Source organism: Chenopodium album, chromosome 12 (assembly GCF_948465745.1).
Source record: "Chenopodium album chromosome 12, dcCheAlbu1.1, whole genome shotgun sequence".
NCBI classification, from domain to species: Eukaryota; Viridiplantae; Streptophyta; class Magnoliopsida; order Caryophyllales; family Amaranthaceae; genus Chenopodium; species Chenopodium album.
Window position 1 is genome coordinate 9,515,612 of NC_137845.1, and position 20,978 is coordinate 9,536,589.

At 33.7% G+C, this 20,978-nt stretch overlaps 1 pseudogene across 1 annotated transcript; it reads right to left on the reverse strand.

Moving 5' to 3' along the window:
- Positions 1 to 14,580: 14,580 nt before the first annotated feature.
- Positions 14,581 to 16,859, reverse strand: LOC145570808 (cytochrome P450 736A117 pseudogene; annotated as a pseudogene). Its single transcript, XR_014096554.1, has 2 exons — positions 15,951 to 16,859; positions 14,581 to 15,210 (listed from the first exon to the last, which is right to left on the reverse strand). The product of XR_014096554.1 is annotated as a cytochrome P450 736A117 pseudogene (transcript).
- Between the last annotated feature and the right edge of the window lie 4,119 nt (positions 16,860 to 20,978).

Below are 20,978 nucleotides of genomic sequence, written 5' to 3' on the forward strand. Positions count from 1 at the left end.
TATATATAGTTCATCAAAAAATAATTTAAATTAAGCAAAAATAAGTTATTGCATAAAACGCATATTCCAACAGGGGAGATATAGGTACTGCGGGCGCAACAGGGGCCAAAAGAAGAATTACCACAACTCCACAAACATCCCCTTTGTTCCTGCAATGGAGAGGATTTTGCATGGCTTCAGCCTTTGTAACAACCATCATAATTGCTACCAATATTAAAAAACTTGTCACCTTCGAAACCCTTTTAAAAAATTATTATTATTATTATTATTATTATTATTATTATATTTCAAAAACATACAAAATTATTATTATTATTATTATTATTTTTTTATTTTTTTTTTTATTGGTAAAATGTGTTTTTTGTCTTTTTGATGATGAGCCTCTTTCATAAAAAAAATTACTCAGTAGAATACATATGTTGTAAATGTGATCAACAACTTCACAAGGACCACAAAACAAGAGTCTCTTTCAATAATATTTCATTCATTTCTTTTATGCATCTCATATAGACTTTTGCAATATTTATATACATCGATTTGACCAATGTTTATGGCTATATGTAAAATTTAACACAGGGCCGGCCCGGAGGGGTAGGCCTCGAGTGCGACCGCCTAGGGCCCACGCTAGAAAGGGGCCCAAAAATTCAAAAAAAAAAAAATCAATTTGCATAGCTGTAGAATTTAAACTGTCTAAACTGTAGTTTTTACTCGTTAAAAAATAAGCTACTTTTAAAAAAGATAATAAAATGCATTTAGTTAGCAATTAATATTAAATTACTTAGATGTCAATTAGGTGGAGATAATTATGCAATATAACCTCTTCTTCTTCTTCTTCTAATCTTCCGATTTTATGAGTATCTGTTTCAAAATATTAATCTTTTCAATTACACCGTTTCATATTTATTCAATTACCGAAATATTATGCAAAGTTATTACTCCAGTATTGTGCATGGAGACTTATTATTCAAATAATTTAAGTTATTTTCATTGTCTTATATTTAAAGCTATTGCGTGTAAAAAAAATTGTTTACATAAGGGGCCCTTTTCTTACATTATGCCTAGGGCCCATAAATTTCTAGGAACGGGGCTGATTTAACATAGTATATTGGGTAATTCGTAAATGGCATATTCGTCTTAAAATATAGATTTCTGAATATAAATTTTTGAATAATCTATACTCATTATTAATTAATTAGAGATATTACTGCTTGTTTAGTTAAAAATTGACAAATATGACGATGAAGTTGGAACAATTGAAAAAAAGGAACATGTTGTCCAATAAATTAGTGGTAGCTTAAGGTTGTTAACTCATTCAGGTATCACACCAATCCACCTTGGCGAATTTTTCAATTATCGTTTTTTTAATTATGGCCAAGGTCACAAATCTCACAATAAAGATCTTTGTGCAAATTAAACAAGTCGTATGGTTCTTATCAAAAAAAAAAAAAAAAAAAAAAAACCATGTCGGTATGGTGAATTGGTGATACAAAAAACTTTATTGTTGATTTGTTATTACTAACAGGTAGGGCCTATTCACATTTACTTAATTTTAGTTCACTTTAGTTCAGTTCCAATCAATTCAGTTCAGTTCAGCTCTAATCAATAGAGTTCAGTTTAGCTCCTAATTTCCCTCTCTCATAAGAAATTTCAGTTCAGCTCAATTCAGTTCAATTCGGTTCAGTTCAGTTTAGCTCCAATCAGTTCAGTTCACTTCAGCTCCAATCGATTCAGTTTAGCTAATGTGAACATACCCTTAAATATTTCATAAATATAAGCTACGAATAAAAGCTAAAAAAAAATATACGCAATGTGTATGTGTGCAATATAAAAAAACCAAAAAAATTGTTATTAAAAAAAATAATTGATGAAGTCATGGAGTTTTTATTTATTGAATATTTTTTTAAAAAAAAAAAAGGTTTATAAAGTACTTCTTGTATTATGTAAAAAAAAAAAAAAAGGATGTATGGTAGTTTTTTTTTTAAATAATATGTTGTATAAAATAAGAAGAGGTTATTTTGGAAAGTGAAATCAATATTAATATCAATCAATCAATATATATTAAAACTCAATAGTAAGGATTGTAATCTTACCATGTGTTGCCAATCTCGCCACGTGTCACTATGGTTTGACAAATCATGTTGCATACCAATGACAAATCTTATGATACTTTGTAATAATGTTGTATTTAAATGAGTTATTCATGTTCATAATTTCTAAAATTTTAATTAATTGTCAACTTATTACCAACAATATGATTACAAAATTAATTTCATTTCTTTCAACCACTCATTCACAATTCATATAGGTTATATGTATTTAAAATATGTAACTAAAAAATACATAGTAATTTTAAAGGTTTTTTCTTTTAACCACAGCAAATCTCACAATAATAAAGATCTTTGCGTAAATTATGGAGTAAACATCATGTATGGTTCTTATCAAACAAAAAAAAATGTTAGTATGATGATTTAATAAGCTTTGTTGTTGATTTGTTGTTACTAGCAGTTGGACATTTCAAAAATACAACTTAAAAAACAAATGCAATGCGTACATGTGTAATATAAGTAGTAATAATAATAATAATAATAATAATACAATTTTAATGAGTTTTGCAAAAGTAATGGGAAATTAATCGAGAAATAGAGCGGCATTTACTCCCCGCATTTCCAATCAACATCTATTGTTGTCTCACCCTCCAATCCAAACCCCCCCCCCCCCCCCTCCTAACACACACACAACCAATGCTTACCGCGGGCCAAAAAGAATCACATCGTCTTGATTATTGCTTCTAACTAAAACTTACCCAGCGCGTTTCTGGTGCGGCTGGCTACACGGTGCGGCAAGGTGCCATATCAGTAACTCCTCAAGTAACCCCACTTAATTAACCTCTTTAGTAACCCCTCAGACAAAGTAACCCCTTACTGACTTAGTAACCCCTGACCAAGTAACCCTGACGTGGTAACCCCCGACCTATTAACTCCTACTAACCCCGGACCGACCTAGTAACCCCTAACCTAGTAACCTCTGGTAACCCCAAGTAACCTCTAACCGACCTAGTAACCCCTAACCGACCTAGTAACCCTTAGTAACCCCTAACCGACCTAGTAACTCCTGACCAACCTAATAACCCCTAGTAGCCCCCGACCTAGTAACCATTAACCCACACCCAAACCCACTGTAACCACCACCACCACCACCACCAACCTTTTTCAACTGCCATCCTCAAAACCTTAAACTCCACCACACCACCACCAACTCCGGTACCACTAACAACCATTAAAATTGTTAAAAAAAAATAAATTGAACAAATACCTCAAAATAAATATTGGCTTCGAATTTCACTTGAAATATGGCTAAAATGGTCAAATTCAGTCATATATAAAATCTCTAGATCTAGAGTTTTCATGGTTTAATTTGCCCTTAAAACCTCTAGCTTGTTTTTCGACGACGGAGTACGAGGAGCTTCCTTACCCCCTACCACCGTTGCTCCATTTAACTTGTTTAATTTGAGTGGCCTAACTAGAGAATGAAAATAGGAGAGATAAAGAGGAGGAGAGACAAAGAGGAGAGAGAGAGGAGAGATAGAAGAGAGTTCATGAAAGGAGTGTGTTTAGGTGAGAAGAAGACAACAGGAAAGAGAGTGGAGATAGAGAGGAGAGAAAAAAAAATTATATTGCGGATGGTCGTACGGTGAGGCCAGCCGCATCCGAGACTTTGTGAAACTTACCTATTCAGATTGTCACCACCAACGACGTCACCCAACAACAACAATCAAATAATTAAACCAAATCATCAATTGAATTGGTGATAAACCCTTTTGTAATTCTCGATCAATTTCAATGATAAGCCGATTAGCTTGTTATACTATACATAAGATTTAAAGCTAATATCTTTTATAGATAGTTTATTCCTCCGTTGTTATGTAATAGCTTGTAATTTTAACAAGTCTTAATTTCTTAATTAGCTTTTAAAATTTTTGTTCTATGCCATGATGCTCATGGGCAGCTTATCTATAATTAGATTTTCTTTTCTACTTGGAATTTATTCCAAAGATGTGATCTTTTATTTAATATTAATCCTTTTTTTTGACAAGTTTTTTCTCAAGCAAGCTAATTTTCTTGACTAAACTAATTTTATTTTTTTAACTCCTATGATCAAACTAGTAAGGGAATTTTCGAATTGCAAGCAAATCCCTAACTACAACTATTAGTGATGCTCTAACACTATAATTTTGTTAACACGTACTTTTACTTTATTTCATTTTATCCACCTTCTTTTACTACTTTACTCTTATTACTCCACAATATTTATACCTTTTGCTCGATATATCTTACTCTTTAACTTACGTTTTTTAGACTCTCTTATTTATAAATGAATAAGCTTTCACCCTATATTCACTACTCGATCAATCTCTATAACAATTTTCGTAATTAAACTTATTCTCCACTAGCTCTAGGCAAAGTTTAATTTAATTTGCCCATGTGTTAAATATTTATACCTTTTTTTTTTCTTCTCTAGAAAAACCCTCCTACCCTTGAATTCCCTTTATATCCTTACTAATCTCTTTCCTAATATTCGAAGCAATAATAATAATAATAATAATAATAATAATAATAATAATAATAATAATAATAATAATAATAATAATAATAATAATAATAATAATAATAATGTGGGTTGTGGCTGATGCTGCTCATCGGAAGCGGGTTAAGTATGAAGCTCGATGTCAGGCGATTGGATATGGTTTCATTCCCTTCTCCTTTTCTTCGCTTGGGGAATTAGAGAAGGAGGCTGTTGCGTTACTGAAGCGGATTCAGAGGTTCTCGACGACGCAAGACATTGGGGCTCGTGCTGCAGCTCATATCTTCACTAGGGTAGGATTTGCTATAGCTAGAGGAGTGGGGGCCCAGATTGTATCTCGGCTTCCCACTAATTTATTGTAGGTTGTATGACTTTTGTTTTTGATAATAATAATAATAATAATAATAATAATAATAATAATAATAATAATAATAATAATAATAATAATAATAATAATTTAGTTTATTAATCAAGACTTGGAAAGTAAGTATATTTGATAGGGAGAAAGAAATGACAATAGCCTTCTTTTAAAATACTCCGTAAGAAACAAAGAGTAGACTTGATTTTTATTCATTGATATGGGAATAATAAAGCTTCTCATAGATAAATGAAGAAGCTAATAATACCAGAACTCCCATTATATTAATATTACATTACAAACATATATAGTAGCATGCATTGTATATATGGTTGAGCATGCATTAACCAAAGCATATTCCAGAATCTCCAAGCTGGGACAAGCAGGCACCGCCGCCGCAACAGTTAGTGCCTAGATAGCTGTCACAAAGTTCCCCAATTGGAATGCAATGGAGAGGATTGTTAATACTATCAGGAGCAACATAACCGCACACTCCGATAGTCGGACCCATCAACGGGGTGCAGCCACCAGCGTCGCTGCAACACTGGCCGAAGTAACCACCACAAACTTGCCCTCGCTTTTTGCATTCATGGAGAGGGTTCTTAATATTATTATCGCCAACAACTTCTTTGATTATCATTTCTAATGAGTTAGGGTTTTGACGGACACCCAAGATGGGTTTAGGCATTGTAGTAACCATCGTAATGGCTACTAAAACTAACAAACTTATCACTTTTTTCGAAACCATTCTTCTTTTCTTTTCTTTACTTTTTGGATGTAATGTGTTTTTGATGATGAACTAAGGGATGAGGAGGAGGACCCTTTTATAGAGGAGGACAGGAGGTGCTTATTTTTGAGCCCACAAGAAAACTCATATGTGAGTGGTGTGTTGTCTAACATTAGTTGAGTTTATAAGTTAAAGTTTGTATTTGGATGTGTATCCCACATTGAAGAAATAAGAAAGTTATGTCCACTTTATAAGGCTAAGGGGCTCTACTCCCCTAATTGTCATATGGTTTTGAGGTGGAACCTCCTTGATTGGTCGTATAAAATGGACAGTTGTATCGGGTGTGGCCTTGACTCGTTATTAGATAAGATAACTAAAAGTAGAATCATTGAGTTAAAATGAATATTAAAAAAAAAAACTCAATTTACGCGAGAATCAGACATGTATTTGGGGGTACTGCTAAGTAAGGTTGCAATTTATTTATTTAATTTTTTTTTTTGTTTTGTTTGCTAGGATCTAGGGAGAGTAGAGAGAATAGTGACAAATGTATCATTTGACACTCAATTTGGATGGGTGATATATTAGTAATGAGGGTTAGCAAAGAGAAAGGAAGAATAGCTAGGGAAGAACCAACAAAGGTAATAATCAAAGGGAGAAAGGGAAAATTGTTAGTGGGGTCAACCATGACGTCACTTTAATCGGTTTAGGAAAAGAGGTGATAGTTTTTGATGTTTTGAAGAACTTTTGGTGGTAAGTATATAAAACATAAAGAAAATCTTAGGACAACCAATCAAGATGGTTGGATCATAAATGCGACATGAAAAGTGGGACAGAGAATTTATTTCTCCACCGATCCACCTTGGCGAATTTTTCAATTGTGGTTTTTAGTTATGGCAAAATCACCAATCTCACAATAAATATCTTTGTGTAAAGGAACATGTGGTGTGGTTCTTATCAATAATAATAAATAAATTAAAAAAAAAAAACATGTCGGTATGGTGATACAATAAACTTAGGGTTCGTTTGGCATTGCTGTGGTTTTCTTTTTTTGGTTTTTTGTTTTCTAAAAGTATATGATATGAGTCCAATAATGAATCAAAAATTATGTTAACTTATTAAAATTATGATAAATTTGAAAACTGACAACAGGAAAGTGGAAACACCTTTTTCTTGTTTCCTGTTTTTGGTTTTCAAAAAAAAAATGAAATTGAAAACCAAAACTGATGTCAAACAAGCCCTTAATTGTTGATTTGTTGTTACTAGCAGTTGGACATTTTATAATACAAGCTAAAAGCTTAAAACTACACTCAATGCGTATGTATGTGTGCAATGTAAGAAACCAAAAAAAATGACATCAAAAAAAAATTGATGAAGTCATGAAGGTGTTTTTTATTTTTTTTTATTTTTTTTTTTTTATTTTTATTTTTTTAAGAAAAGTCATGAAGTTTTTATTTATTGAATAATAATAAAAATAAAAAAAAGGTTAAGAAGAGGTAATCTTATACATAATTTAAGAGTTGTTTTTGCAACACTTAACCACATCACTTTATCTTTTTTTGTTAACTTTATCTTAATCCAAAACTTTTGTTAACTTTATCTTTTTTTTAAAAAAAACAATGAATTTCCATTATAACTTCATATTCTATAACTTCCACTAAACAAATTCAATAACTTCCATAATTACATTGATTTATACGATTAATATATTCTGTGCTTTTAAATTGTAGGGTTCGAAGTCTTGTCCGCGCCAGACTGCTTTAAGGCTTAATCAGGGAGTCCATTCTCTCTGTACCGATAATAGCGTAAGCTTTTAGCCAGGAATTAGGCTGTTAGATGGACCGAAATCGCTTAAACTAGGGGGGATTTGGTTTTTTGTTTTCCCCCACGGGTGCACTCTAATTTTGGAAAGTGAAAAGGATAGGATAGTAGTTGTATTTTCCAAAAAAAAAGAGTTTATTTTGGAAAATGAAATTCATTTTTTAAGTTCGACATGTTAACAAGACTTGAACTCAAGACCAACATGTCTTAAGTTATAAGTCTTACCATCTTAGCCATTTATTAATTGTGTCTTTTTATCCAACAAAATTATAATTAACTTAGATAAGTTAATTGGTGTTTTATAATACAATTTGTTTCCATTATGTATGATTGAGTTTGACAACTAAAAAATGTTTATAGCAAGAATTAAACTCAAAATCAACAAGTACAAACTAACTCAGGGCATCGCCTGGGCCACCCACTAGTTAGATTTTAATAATGGCCAATATTAGATTTTAATAATGGAATAATGGCCAATATTAGATTTTAATAATGGCCAAGGTCGTCACAAATCTTACAAAAATAAAGATCTTTATTTGAACATAATGTATGGTTTAAAATTATAATGATGCCTGCCTAGTAATGATGCGTGTTTAAAATTATAATGATGCCTAGTAAGATCTTTAACCACAAAACCAGAGTGTCTTTTCAATAACATTTCATTTTCTTTTATGTACACATATAGACTTTTGGAATATTCATGTATATCAATTTAACCAATGTTTATTATTAATACATCAGGTAGACTACTTCAGACACTCAAGTCAAACTATGAATAGTCTTGAATCTTTTCTTAAGCCAGATAGTCGCCCTAAGGAGCACTCTTGACATTTAGCTAGTAATGGGGACCAACCGCCGGGTTACTGTAGGGTGAACATTGGTAGGAGAGGGGACCTCCCTACTACACCAATGCAATAAGGAGATAATGTATGTAGTGGTACTTAAGGTGGATGGGTCATGGGACAAAACCACGGGACATGCTGGTTTTGGATGGGCTTATTCTCTTGATGCGGTCAACTTTTGGGATGCGGGAGGGGAGTACGTCACGGCTATGTCGGCCTTGCATGCGAAACTGATGACTTGCTTAAAAGCCATCAATTGGGCAAAGACGAAAGCCTACCACTTGCAATGCATTACAATTTATACAGATTCGTTTTCTATTGTCCAAATGCTGAGGTCGCCTAATAGAAGGGAAGTGAGACTCTTATGGACTTTAGAAGAACTTCTCAAAGTGGGAGGTTCTTTCGACATGTGCACTTTATGGAAAGTCGGGAGGGATCAAATCTCCCAAGCACACTTCATAGCAGGTAGTTGTAGAAGAAATTTAGTTTCATTCTCGGTGTAATTTTATTTTAGTTGCTCTTGTCAAAAAAAAAAAAAAAAAAAAAAAAAAAAAAAAATTAATAATATTTCTCACTCGATACTTCACTCCCCTGTCTCAATTTTGAGAAGATTATAACAAACCTAGGATTATTTTAGAATTATAAAGGAGCAGGAACCCCCTTTATTATTTTACACCCATTACACTCTCCCCATTAGTAAAATTAATACTCTGTAATACTACTTGAAGAGCACCAGGGCAAACAAAAAGAAGATGAAGACTAATACTGCAATCGATCGACATAAGACATTCTTTAAAATTTACTTTTCACGTCGTAAGTTTTGAAACCCGATTTTTACCTTTGAATAAATGCAATTTGATTATTCGTTGAAATTGTGTGTTGTTTAGACAAATTATACATTGGTGGCCCACTTTTTGAAAATTGGGAGTATGTTGGTGGTTGTACACATTATTAGGATAATGTTGACATTGACTACATGAGTTACATTGAGCTCATTGAAAGGGTTAAAGAAGTAAGAATTAAATATATAATCAATGTAGTTTTTAGTCTTTTTACTATCTTTTGCTTGGATGGACTTGAAGAGTGACCATGGTATTTAAGGATAAAGAAGTATCATATTTTTGTAAAGTAGGTTAAGATAATGGAATTAATTATAGAATGATTGAGTCGTATTTAGTTCATGGTGTAGATGAACCTAATAAAGTCATTTATGAACTTGCAGGTTCGGTCCATAATACTTGTGACCCCAGTCACCCCACCACCCAAAATGATCCCATAGCTTAAAATGACACCCTTTCCAGACAAGTCCACAAGAACAATCCATGAAAAAGTGAAAAATGTTGTAGAATTTGAAAAACTTATTTTAAGTTTCTGCCATCTTTCTCCCATGAACTATTTGCTAAAAAAAAATTAAAAAAAAATAAATAAATAAAAAAAAAAAAACTACAACTCAACCCTTAGGCAGAAATGTCATTAGTTGATGTGAATGGCAACTTCAAGAAGTTATCTAGCTGGAATATAATGACTTAAATTTCCTTCTCCAGAAATGTTCAAAGAGATGGCGAACAAATACACAATTTATGCTGGATATAGTATTAGGTGGATTAGACTAGATCGAATAAAATGGAGGCACCATACAAGTTTTGTTGCTCATGAAAGTTGTATGGTTTTTTGGATGATGGCCAGTGAGCCACACATAAGTCATTCAGAGTGAAGTCTTGCAACCCAAAACACACATTTAGCAGGACATGCTATGAGAATTGGCAAACTAAGTTCATCTGGTCGGCTAAGGAGTATACCAAAGCTAAGGAGTATACCAAAGTATATCAAATGGGAAGTCTATTTATAAAGAAATAAAAATTATGACCTAAAAAAAAAATTTAAAGCACAAAAATCAGGTTTAACAACAATTAATCGTTGTGTTCTAAAAAAAAAAACATTTAGCAGTTGCAAAAACAATGTTATTTAATTATTGGTCACAGCTCTGATAGGGACGTGTGTCAGCGCCTAACTAGGATTCCTAATGCGCCATGTATAATTATTTTTTTTGCTCGGCGCACCTCCAAAACGACGATTGAAGTGCGGGCAAAAAACTCGTTGTTTAGAGAGGTGCGTGAGCCGTGAGGCAAAAATTGATGGTGGGGCCGTTCCTTTACAAAATTCCTCATGTTTCCTTATAGGAGTGGATTATTAAGGGGCTTGGGTGGTATCGGCCCCACCAAAAATTGATTTTTTATTTTTTTTTTTATAAAAATGATTTATCTAGATATTTTTTTTTTATAAAAATGATTTATCTAGATAAAGTTTTAATTTTATTTGTTGAATACAATTTTAATGCAATTAATAACATTAGATTAGCTTTGAATAGTGGGTAATATATTGAGTTTGTGTAAAAAGGCTTGGGTTTAAGTCTTTATCAAGCATGAAGGTGAAATACTATCACCATTAAAATCATCCCAAAGATGAAAAGAATGAAAGACAAAATAATTCCATAATAAGGATGTGTTCTATACTTTATTCACTTGATTATCATTTATCTTGACTTATATGAACTTATTAAAACTTATTTTTTTAGTTGTAATTTACACTTAGGCCACCTTTTTCCAAATTTATTTTTTATGAATTGAATTTATCTAAATTTATTTTTCCTAGCTGAATTCAACTTATCTGAATATAATTAAACTTAGGGTGTGTTTATTGGGAGTCTTGTGGAGAGTCTTGAGTAAGTCATACCAATAATCTTGCTTGAAATTTGGAGGAGTCTTGAAGTGAGTCTTTAAAAACCAAACTCTACTCAAGACTCACTTGGCATATATTTGTTGACCAACAAAGAGGCAATTAAGTTGACAAAGTTTGCATGACCCAATAATACCATGCCACCTCATCATCATCACCAATGTTGTTTTATGAGCAATACCAACGACAACCTGCTCCAACTCTCTGCCTCATGTTTTACTAGAAATTTTCCAACGACTATTTAATTAACGGTAATTTACCTATAAAATAATTTGGGATCAATATTCTCCCATAAATTTCACGTGCTTTAAAGTTATTGTTATTCTATTATATCCAAAATTATCGTTGTTTTATATTTTATGTATTTTGAAGTTCGGCTCGCCATTGGATTACCAATGTTCATTACAAGTTTTATTCTAATTTAATTTTTTTCCTAATTATTAAAATACCCGAAGTATTTTTTTCAGATTATAATATAGGAATAATGTGTAAAAATGGAGAGAGTCTTGTGTAAATTTGAATAATAAAAAAGTAATTAAAAACTAGTGGAAAGCAGATGTGGCAGATTCTGGAGTCTTAATCAGAGTCTGGGAATAAACTTAACCTTATTAAATAAAAATAAGGTCAACAAAACCTACCCTACAACCCGGAAAATCAAATTAAGAGCAGAAATACCAAAACAACCGCACCAAAAGCGTAAAGCTCCACTCAACAGCTTTTACAAAGCAAAGGCCCAAAGAACCTGTAAAACGTAAAACTCAAAAACAATCCCAAGAAAAATTACCCAAAGTGAAGAACAAAGGGAAAACAAACAATTAGAGAAGGAAATGAAGAGCATTTTAGGGGAAGTTGGTGTTTTTCATTATCTTCAACTTTAAATTGAACGGATGCTAATTCAGACAATTCACCAAAAACGTTGCATTTGAAGGGTGTTAATCAAATTGCAGTTATCTTCATTTCTTTTCTTGAGCGCCCACTTATCTCTTCATCTCGCTCCAATTTTTGCTCAATATCAAGGTTTGTTCTTATCTTAGTATATATATAATGAAATCTGAATTTTTTGTTATGGGATTTCAATTGCTGTGCATTTTATTGTATTTTGATTATTGGGTATTTTGTATACTGTTGAATTTTATTGATATTCTGTTTATTTTGGTGCATTTTGTCATAATTTGGTATCTTTGGTGCCTAATTACAACTGGGGTTTCTCCGTCTTTTAAATTTGGAATTGTTGGGTCTCGTCAATTGGATCGCTTATATGTATTATTGGCTTTTGGATGTTGGGTGTTTGATAACACACTTTGGCTATCTACTCTAATATCATTGTTTTCCACTTTTCTTTAAAGAAGATGAGTGTAGCAAAATGTTGAGATGAATGTCTAGGAATACCTTGAGGGATAGAATTAAGAATGTATATATTCGGAGGAAAGTAGGTGTTGAGGATATTGGAAATAAGATAAGGGAGAATCAACTACGTTGGTATCGGAATGTGTGGCATTGGCTTGAAAATGCATCATGTATGTATGGTGGAGGGTTGCGGTGATGGAATTTTCACAAGACGCCGAGAGATACCCTAGATAGTTTAGATGGAGGGAGTTAACAATGATGTGGCAAAATTGGGTTTGCAAGTGCAAGTAGCAATGGATAGAAGCAAATGGAGGAAGAGAATATACAGTTGTTCAATTGGGTTGACAAGAGATAGTTTGTTTTGTGTTGAAATTAGCCAATCCTATCCAATTTGGAATAAGGTTTTGGTTTTGTTGTCGTCCTGATGTAGGCTGCCAATTTGCAATTCCTTCAGGTGTAAGCATAAGTATATTGTTCAGGGAAGTAGGGAACTTGTGGGTATTTGCAACAATATTCAGGAAACACTTGATCATACTAATCAGCAAAAAGCAAAATGCTCCTTATTTTATTCTGACCTACATACTAATGGCTGTTCAATTGTTGTCCAGTAAACTCCCTTTTGGAGTTTTGAAAATGTCTGGCTGCTGTGCATCATTAGTATTACTGTTACAACATCCCTTGTTACCCCTTTTGGAAGTTTGTTTACTAGGGACCTTTTGCACTATTTTCAATCAACCTCAACTAATGGGGAATTTAGGGTTATGACTGTACATTTTAAACCTCCCGTCATTAGTGGATTTATATCTGTTGTTGGAATTTTCAGTCAGTAGGGTTTGCATAATGCATTAGGGTGGTGCCCTGTATTTAAAGGCTATTCCTTTACTAGGCTTATTATTGGTGTGGTGTTAGATAGAGAAAAAAAAAAAATAGGAGAAAGAAGTTGATGGAAGATCTGATTGGGTAACTCCATCTATTCTTAGATACTTGTAATTTGAGGTTGATGTACATGGATGAACCGATGAAGGAACCATGTAGAGTTTATTGCGTTAAAAATGGCAAGTACTATGGAACAATATATACTTGTAATTTTAAAGTGACCGGTGGTATCCTGAAGTGATAAGTAAATAATTAATTAAGCATTGTACGTTGATGTTATTAGAAAGGCAAGATATTACGGAGCACTTGAATGCTGTTTGTTAAAACTTTAGAGTGACAAGTATTTCCTGAAGTGGTTCGGCTGAGGTGCTTAGTCTATCACTCTATCACCAATTCATCTGTAGTTGTCATCCATTTCACTCATTACTAACTTGTGAAATTTGGTCTTTCTATGTCAACAGGGTCATTTTCTGTCTGTAACTTATTTTATGTTTGATTCCATCTCATGCAACTCACAAAATGTTGCTGTTGAATAATACTACTTATGTGTTTGTTTATATCTAATCTTTATATTGGATTATAAACCAAGGAACTTTCTCTGTCATCATTTAGTGACAAGAAGTATGGTCATTAGCAAGCTCCTTTATCAATTACTTAACCTTAACCAAATAGCAAGTATAGGGGCTAGTAAAGGTTGAAATCCCAGAGAATGGCTTGCTAGACACCTTAAATGAAATCCAATAGTAAATTAGCTTGGAGAACCTTTGGATTTGGGGGTTATGCTGATAAATAAAATAGACTAGGCAAGATGACTAACAGACTAATAACTAACTTAACATAATCAGCTAAGGACTCGATGATAAGAGGGGGTATGTATAGACTGTGTGAACTTAAGGGGGTAAATGGTATTCAGCACCAATTAATTCACAGCCTAGAGTTTGCTGGGAAATGATTGTCTGTCCTTTATCATTATCAGTCAACAGTCGACTGCTTTTCCCTTGTGCTAGCAGCCTCTTTTTTTTTTTTTTTTTTTTCCTTTTTTCTTTTCTAATTTGTTTTTGAAAATTTAACATCTTCACAAGGTTCAATATTAGTCTTTAGTTTTACACAGAAATGACTTCAGTGAGCCTTCCCATCACACACTGGTGTCTAATAGGCTTATAGGCAGCATAGCTCATTCTTTTATAGTTATTAGTTTATTACTTCATTTAACAATAGTAACAAGCTGATGTGAGATGTCTTCTATTATTATTTATACCGTGTCAAATGAATCTTTTTGCTTTTCCACCAATTTATCATCCTAATTTCTCAGATTGCCAAGTATGAGAAGTTGCAACAGCAAAAAGAGGAACTTCCCTGTGGATTGTGAGTCCAGTACGTTGTCTCATATTCAAAGTCTCAATGTTTTCTTCCCTAGGCAAAGCCCAATTGAACTTACTTAAGAGACTTGCTAGAATGAGCTCAATGTTGGCAATGGCATATAAGATCCCTGGACAGCCTCTCCTGCCGGACCCAAATGGAATTAGTTCATAGTCTTACCCTTTGAAATCTATTGTAGAATTCAAGAACCTTTCTGGATGGAACTCCTCAGGATCTTCCCATGTTGCTGGATCGCGATGAATTGCCCAAGCATTGGTTATGACTCTTGTCCCAGCAGCAATGTCATAGCCATTAATTTTGACATCTTGAGTTGATTCACGAGGCACCAGCAATGGAATTGGTGGATGTAGTCGAAGTGTCTCCTTGATCACTGCCTTCAAGTACTGCATTTTTCCCAGATCTTCTTCAGATACATCTGCGTGTTCCCTGGTAATATCTCTCACTTCTTCTTGCAGTTTTTTCATAACTGTAGGATGCCTCAGAAGCTCTGTCATTGCCCATTCTAAGACAGTATATGTTGTATCAGTTCCACCAGCAAACATGTCCTGCATTAAGTAGAATAAATATACAGTACTCAAGTCCAAAGATGTCTATTCATATGATTGATGGTTATGTACAGCCAATTAACTTGGCATCTTCTGGATTTGATATGACAGTTTGTCAAAACCTTCTAGCTGTAGGAAGTGTTGATGCTTTCAAATTTTATTAAAAATATTTAAGTGGAAGTTTTTTTTTTTTTTTTTTTTTTTTTTTTTTTTGACAAAGGTTTAAGTGGAAGTTGGTGGACTGCAAAACTTGATTTTATGTGCTGAATCTTGATCATTGAACCATAATATGAGACACGGTAAGAAACTAGGTCTATTGTGAGGTTTGACTTAGCTATTAAAGCTGTGTAACCTTTGGATTGAAAACATTTTTGTTGACTCTTTCCATCTAGAAATTCTATACGAAGTCTACTATGAACTGCCTGGACGATAAGATTAAGAACGAAATTCTCTATTACCAGGGAGCTGTGTATATGTTTAAGTTTTCATGGTTAATTAAAATTAGTTTACTGAATTGCAGATGATGAAATTAGTAAATTTTGAGGATTTGTTTGTTTGTGCATGGCCAAAATTGTCTGGTTGTTTTCTAGATTAATGCAAGTATTGTGTTGTGCTATTTGATATGTTGCTATAATCTAAGAGTAGGTAATGTTTCATATTTGTTTGAAAGCTCACCGAAGCAAATTTGGATATCAGTATTCAGTAGACAGATTCAGTAATTAGGGACAAGGAAGACATACCAATATGAGAGCTTTGATGCTGTCTTTATTGATAGGAAAACCAGCTGTGTTGTCCATTTGAACCTGGAGTAGAACGTCCACAAAATCTTTCATCCTTTCTTTCTCACTTGCTGCACCATTTCTTTCCTTGTCTTGTCGATCCATATGCTCTTCAACTATTACCTCAAGAAACTCATCGAACTCTATGGCAAGTTTGTTCACCTTGCTGTGCAACCCATTCAGTTGATCAATCCAAGCCAGCCAGGGTATAAAATTACTCACTGTAAATGTACCTAGAAGCTTCACAAACTCTTTCAACAATTCCTTGAACTTGGCACCATCTTCCTCTCCACTGTATTTTCTCCCGAAGGCCACCCTGCATATCACGTCATTTGTAAATGTCATAAATATTTCACTCAAATTCACAGCTGATGTCGACTTTTTGATCTTTTCTATTGTTAGGGCAACTTCTTCTGCTCTCACATTCTGGAAGGATCGAACTCTTTTGTTACTCAAAAGCTGGAGCACGCATATACTTTTCATCTGTCTCCAGTATTCTCCATAAGGAGCTCCAGCCACATTTTGTCTGTTATATATTAGCCTTTTGCTGATTATTGACTGAGGTCTGTTAGAGAATTTGATGTCATTTATTTTTATGATTTCTCGAGCAGCATTTGCAGATGATACAACAAGAGTTGGCTTGCTTCCAAGGTGAAGCAACATAAGCTCGCCATATTGCCGAGACAGGGATTGAAGTGTACAGTGAGGGTACATGCCGAGTTGGTGAAGGTTCCCCAGTATTGGCAGCTTTGGGGGAGATGGGGGTAAGTTTCTTCTCATGGATGCATTGAAACCGAGCCATTTATAGAGGAAGAATAAAGATGTGAAAAAGAGAAGGATTAATAATGGGTGAAAAAATAGCAAGCCCATTTGTTCCTTTATCATGCTGACATTCATTGGAAATCAAAACATGTTACGGATTGAGCTCGTCTTCAATGTACCTCTAGAAGACTGAAGTAGGAGCTATATATCTATCACTCGCAGACTCGCATTATTATGCCAAAGCAATATGAAGGCATAGGGAGGAGAAGACTTTATTTTTTGAGGTTGATGAAGAATGAAATGTAGGGATATTGCAGAACTTTAGTTAGCTGAAGAATATGAAACTTCTGCTAAACTCTGATATTCCTACATGGTATGCATAGTTTCACTACAGGTTTGAAATATGTGCCTCAAACTTTCCAACAATGGTAGACATTGTTTGTTCCACTTTTGGTAAGATTTATTTGCTTGCTTCTTCTTTCTTTGTATCCCATGTTTTATAGAGCTAGTCCACAGGTGATTAACTTTGACATTGTGCCATTACACACCGTCTTTTGAATTAAAAGTACAGCATATTGTAGTGACCTTATTCTTTTTTCCTTCAAATTGCTATAAATTATCTACTGTACTCTTAATGAAAACCAAGTTGTGTATCATTTCCTTGCCGTACCTATTATTTTTAATTCATAAGCTTCAAAGATATGTATTTGCACAATATAATAGAGTGATAATCCTAGGATAATGGTCAGACTCAGATTTGGTCTTAGTTAAATTATTATTATCTGTCACCATTTTTCCTGAGTTGCTAGTTTCTTTTGATTTTTATTACAAGATCCATTGGATCATGGAGCCACTACTGCAGGGTCCCTATCTCTATATGAATGTATCTAAAACCGCCTTTCGAACCGGGTTGGTAGCGATCATGAAGTGTTCAATGTCTATCAAATTATATACTCCCACTTGCTTGCATAGGATTGAATTTGATTAGTAGAGACTTATTCTCTTTGTTGTGCTAAGGATTTGCCTTCCGTTGCTGTGTATTTGTTTTATTAGCGTTTAATTGTGTATCCATGACCATTACCACTACCTAATACCCGAATGTTTATTGATTCTTTCAGATTTGAGTTTGTAACCAAATTTGAATGCGTCACTAATGTGTTTTGATGTTTGTCTTATCATGATTATGATTTATGATTGTGATTAAGCTCTTTAGGACTATGGTTGTGTTCGGTAACTAGATTATTTGAGCAAAATTAGTTTATTTGACCAATATTAGCTTATTGACTATTATCTACGTCGTAAGTTAATTCAAGGTGTTTGATGTGAAGCTTATTTAAAGAGCTTATTCCACTAAATAAACTTTTTTTCAATTAGCTTATTCAATTCTTATGGTAAAACGACAGTTATACCCAGTGGTGGATCTACACGTATGCACACTGAGTCACTCAGCAGTGCCAAAAAAAAAAAATTAAAAAAAAAAAAAGAGGAAAAACGCGTGAAGAAAGAAGCTGACAACCACACCACAACTCACAACCCTAACTCCCTCTCTCACATCAACCAGCCGACCAAACACCCCTAAATCAATTTTCCCACTCTCACTCCTGTTCTCCTCTTGCAAATTCCATCAATTTCTTCTCTTTCTAATTTACCCCATGTTACCAGATCAATCAATAATGTCTTCAATCTATTAAATCTTCTCAATTTTAAAATTTTAACTATTTTTTTAATCCAGAAAATGGGATTATTGTACGAAATGGTAGCCCGGGGAGCGATGGTACTAGCGGAGTAAACGGCGGCTGCTTCATTGTGATTGGTTGAATTTTGGAAGTTTTTGTTGAATTTTTGTTTTAATTGATAATATAATTAATGAATTAATCTGAAGTTAGGGTTTATTTTTGCTTTAGTGTATACTTCTAATGAATTTTAAAGGGATTTTGGTGGGTTTAATATTGGGTATTCATGATTATGTTTAATTAAATTGAACTTTTGTTGATGCAACTTGGTTGTTCATCGTTGTGTTTCATTGATTTTATTGCAGTATTGGTACTTTGGTAGTGTTGGTTATTGTTTGGTACATGGTTGTGTTAATGTTATAATGTCTTTAATTGACGCAAATTTTAAGATGCACCATGGTGCACCTATTTCTAGGTGCACCACGCCTATACTTTTGAACAATCAGTAAAAAAATCCGAACAATTACAAATTTTGAACATGTAATAAAAACATTTGAACATCGCAAATTTTGAATATTTAGTTAAAAAATCTGAACAATTGCAATTCATCATGCCTATACTCTTGAACATTTAGTAAAAGAAATCTGAACAATCAAGAATTTTGAACATTTAGTTAAAAAATCTGAACATCACAATTTTGAACATTTAGTAAAAAATATCTGAACAATCGCAATGCACTACGTCTATAATTTTGAACTTTTAGTAAAAAAATATGAACAATAAAATATTTTGAACATTTAGTAAAAAAATCTGAACAATCGCAACTTTTGAATTATTACGAGTTAGACAAATTTTGAACTGACTCGTAATAATTCAATAGTTTTGTAATATAAACTGAACATTTAATGTATACAAAATGAACATTTCTTGATAAAATATGAACATTAAAATTGCATGTTTATGTTCAATTTTTGTGACGTGTTCATATTCTTTTTACTAAATGTTCAAAAGTATAGTCGTGGTGCACCTATTTCTAGGTGCACAATGGTGCACATAATACTAATTGATTAATTGAATTGCTGAATTTCTATGAACGTGTTCAATTGCTGAATTTTTATTATTTCTTGTAAAAAAATTGTTAATTTTAAGCTTAATCTTTTCAACTTTTCCTGCTAAAATTTCCCATAATTTTAAAATTATTATTCTTGTTATGGTAAAAAAGATATATGTATTCCATTGAATGCTAATGGACTTAAATTACCATCTCATATTTTACATCTCTTCCAAATGAGGTTTCTGATCATTGGAGATGATACATTATTTTTTTTTTTTTTTTTTTTTTTTTTTTTTTTTTTTTTTTTTTTTGTTTCTTCTTCAAATTAAAATTATTTGTTGGGAAATGATGATAAACCATCGTATTTGATCTTTTCCATCTTAAATTACTTGAAATTTTTTGTACTTAGCTTTCACATGGACATGGTGACTCATAGGTATGGAAATCCTGGATCCGCCGCTGGTTATACCCCCATTAATTTCTTTTCATATGAGCCAAGTTGAAGTGAGGTGACTATTTATATAGAGTTTTAGCTTTTACCAATTCTCACTTCCCCCCTTATTAAACGAGGGGTGTTAAACACCGCAAACAATATTTATCAAAATCGCCAACATTTGATGTAAAGGGACAATAATACCCTTACTCTTTCTTTCTTTCTTTTTTTTCCTCTCTTTGACCATCCACAACTACCAATCCACCATTGTTGTCACCAACTACCATACAACCATTGTTCAGAAAAACTACCGCACAACCACATTGGGTGGAGGTGAAGGGCAGTAGCAGCACAATAATGAAGGGTAGCGGTGACACGACAATGTAGGGTAGCGGCGACATGGCTATGGCTTTGTGACAGTGAAGGGGTCAGTGAGTAAAAGGCAGCGGCGACCGGCGAATACAACGGTGAGGTATTGATGGAACGATGGGCAAGGGGTTACTTTTTTTTTTTTTATTTATTCCGGCGTCATCAATCAGCAGTCAAAACAGGTGAACGTCACCGGTAACCGACGTCCAAAACCGGTTACCGGGCAGATTGACTGGTTTTGGCCTCCGGTTGACCGCGGTTACTGGCGTCCAAAACTAGTCAACCAGTACAATAACCGGTTTTGAACGCCGATTACCATGTCGATTGACCTGATTTGTGCGTCGGTTGTGTTGGTCGCCGGAAATTTTTTAAAAAAACCATCTTCCCGCCGACGAGGGAAGGTGGTGGGTCATCGTTTGTTGACTGCCTTTGTTGGGCGACATACAAAAAATACTCTGGTTTCTCTTGGTGGGCGTGGGCGTTGATGGTGGGTGGAGGTGGTCATGGACTTGTGGTGGTGTGGGTGGTTGCTTTAATTTTGTGGTGGTTGATGGATGGGTTTGAGTCTTGATGGCTTAGGAGAGAAAGCCAAATGTTGATGAGTAAGGGTGATTTTGTCCCTTCATCTCTTTTGTTAGCGGTTTGATAAGAAACGTTGGTGGTATTTAATTTAGCGATTCACTATTAAACTCTTTAGT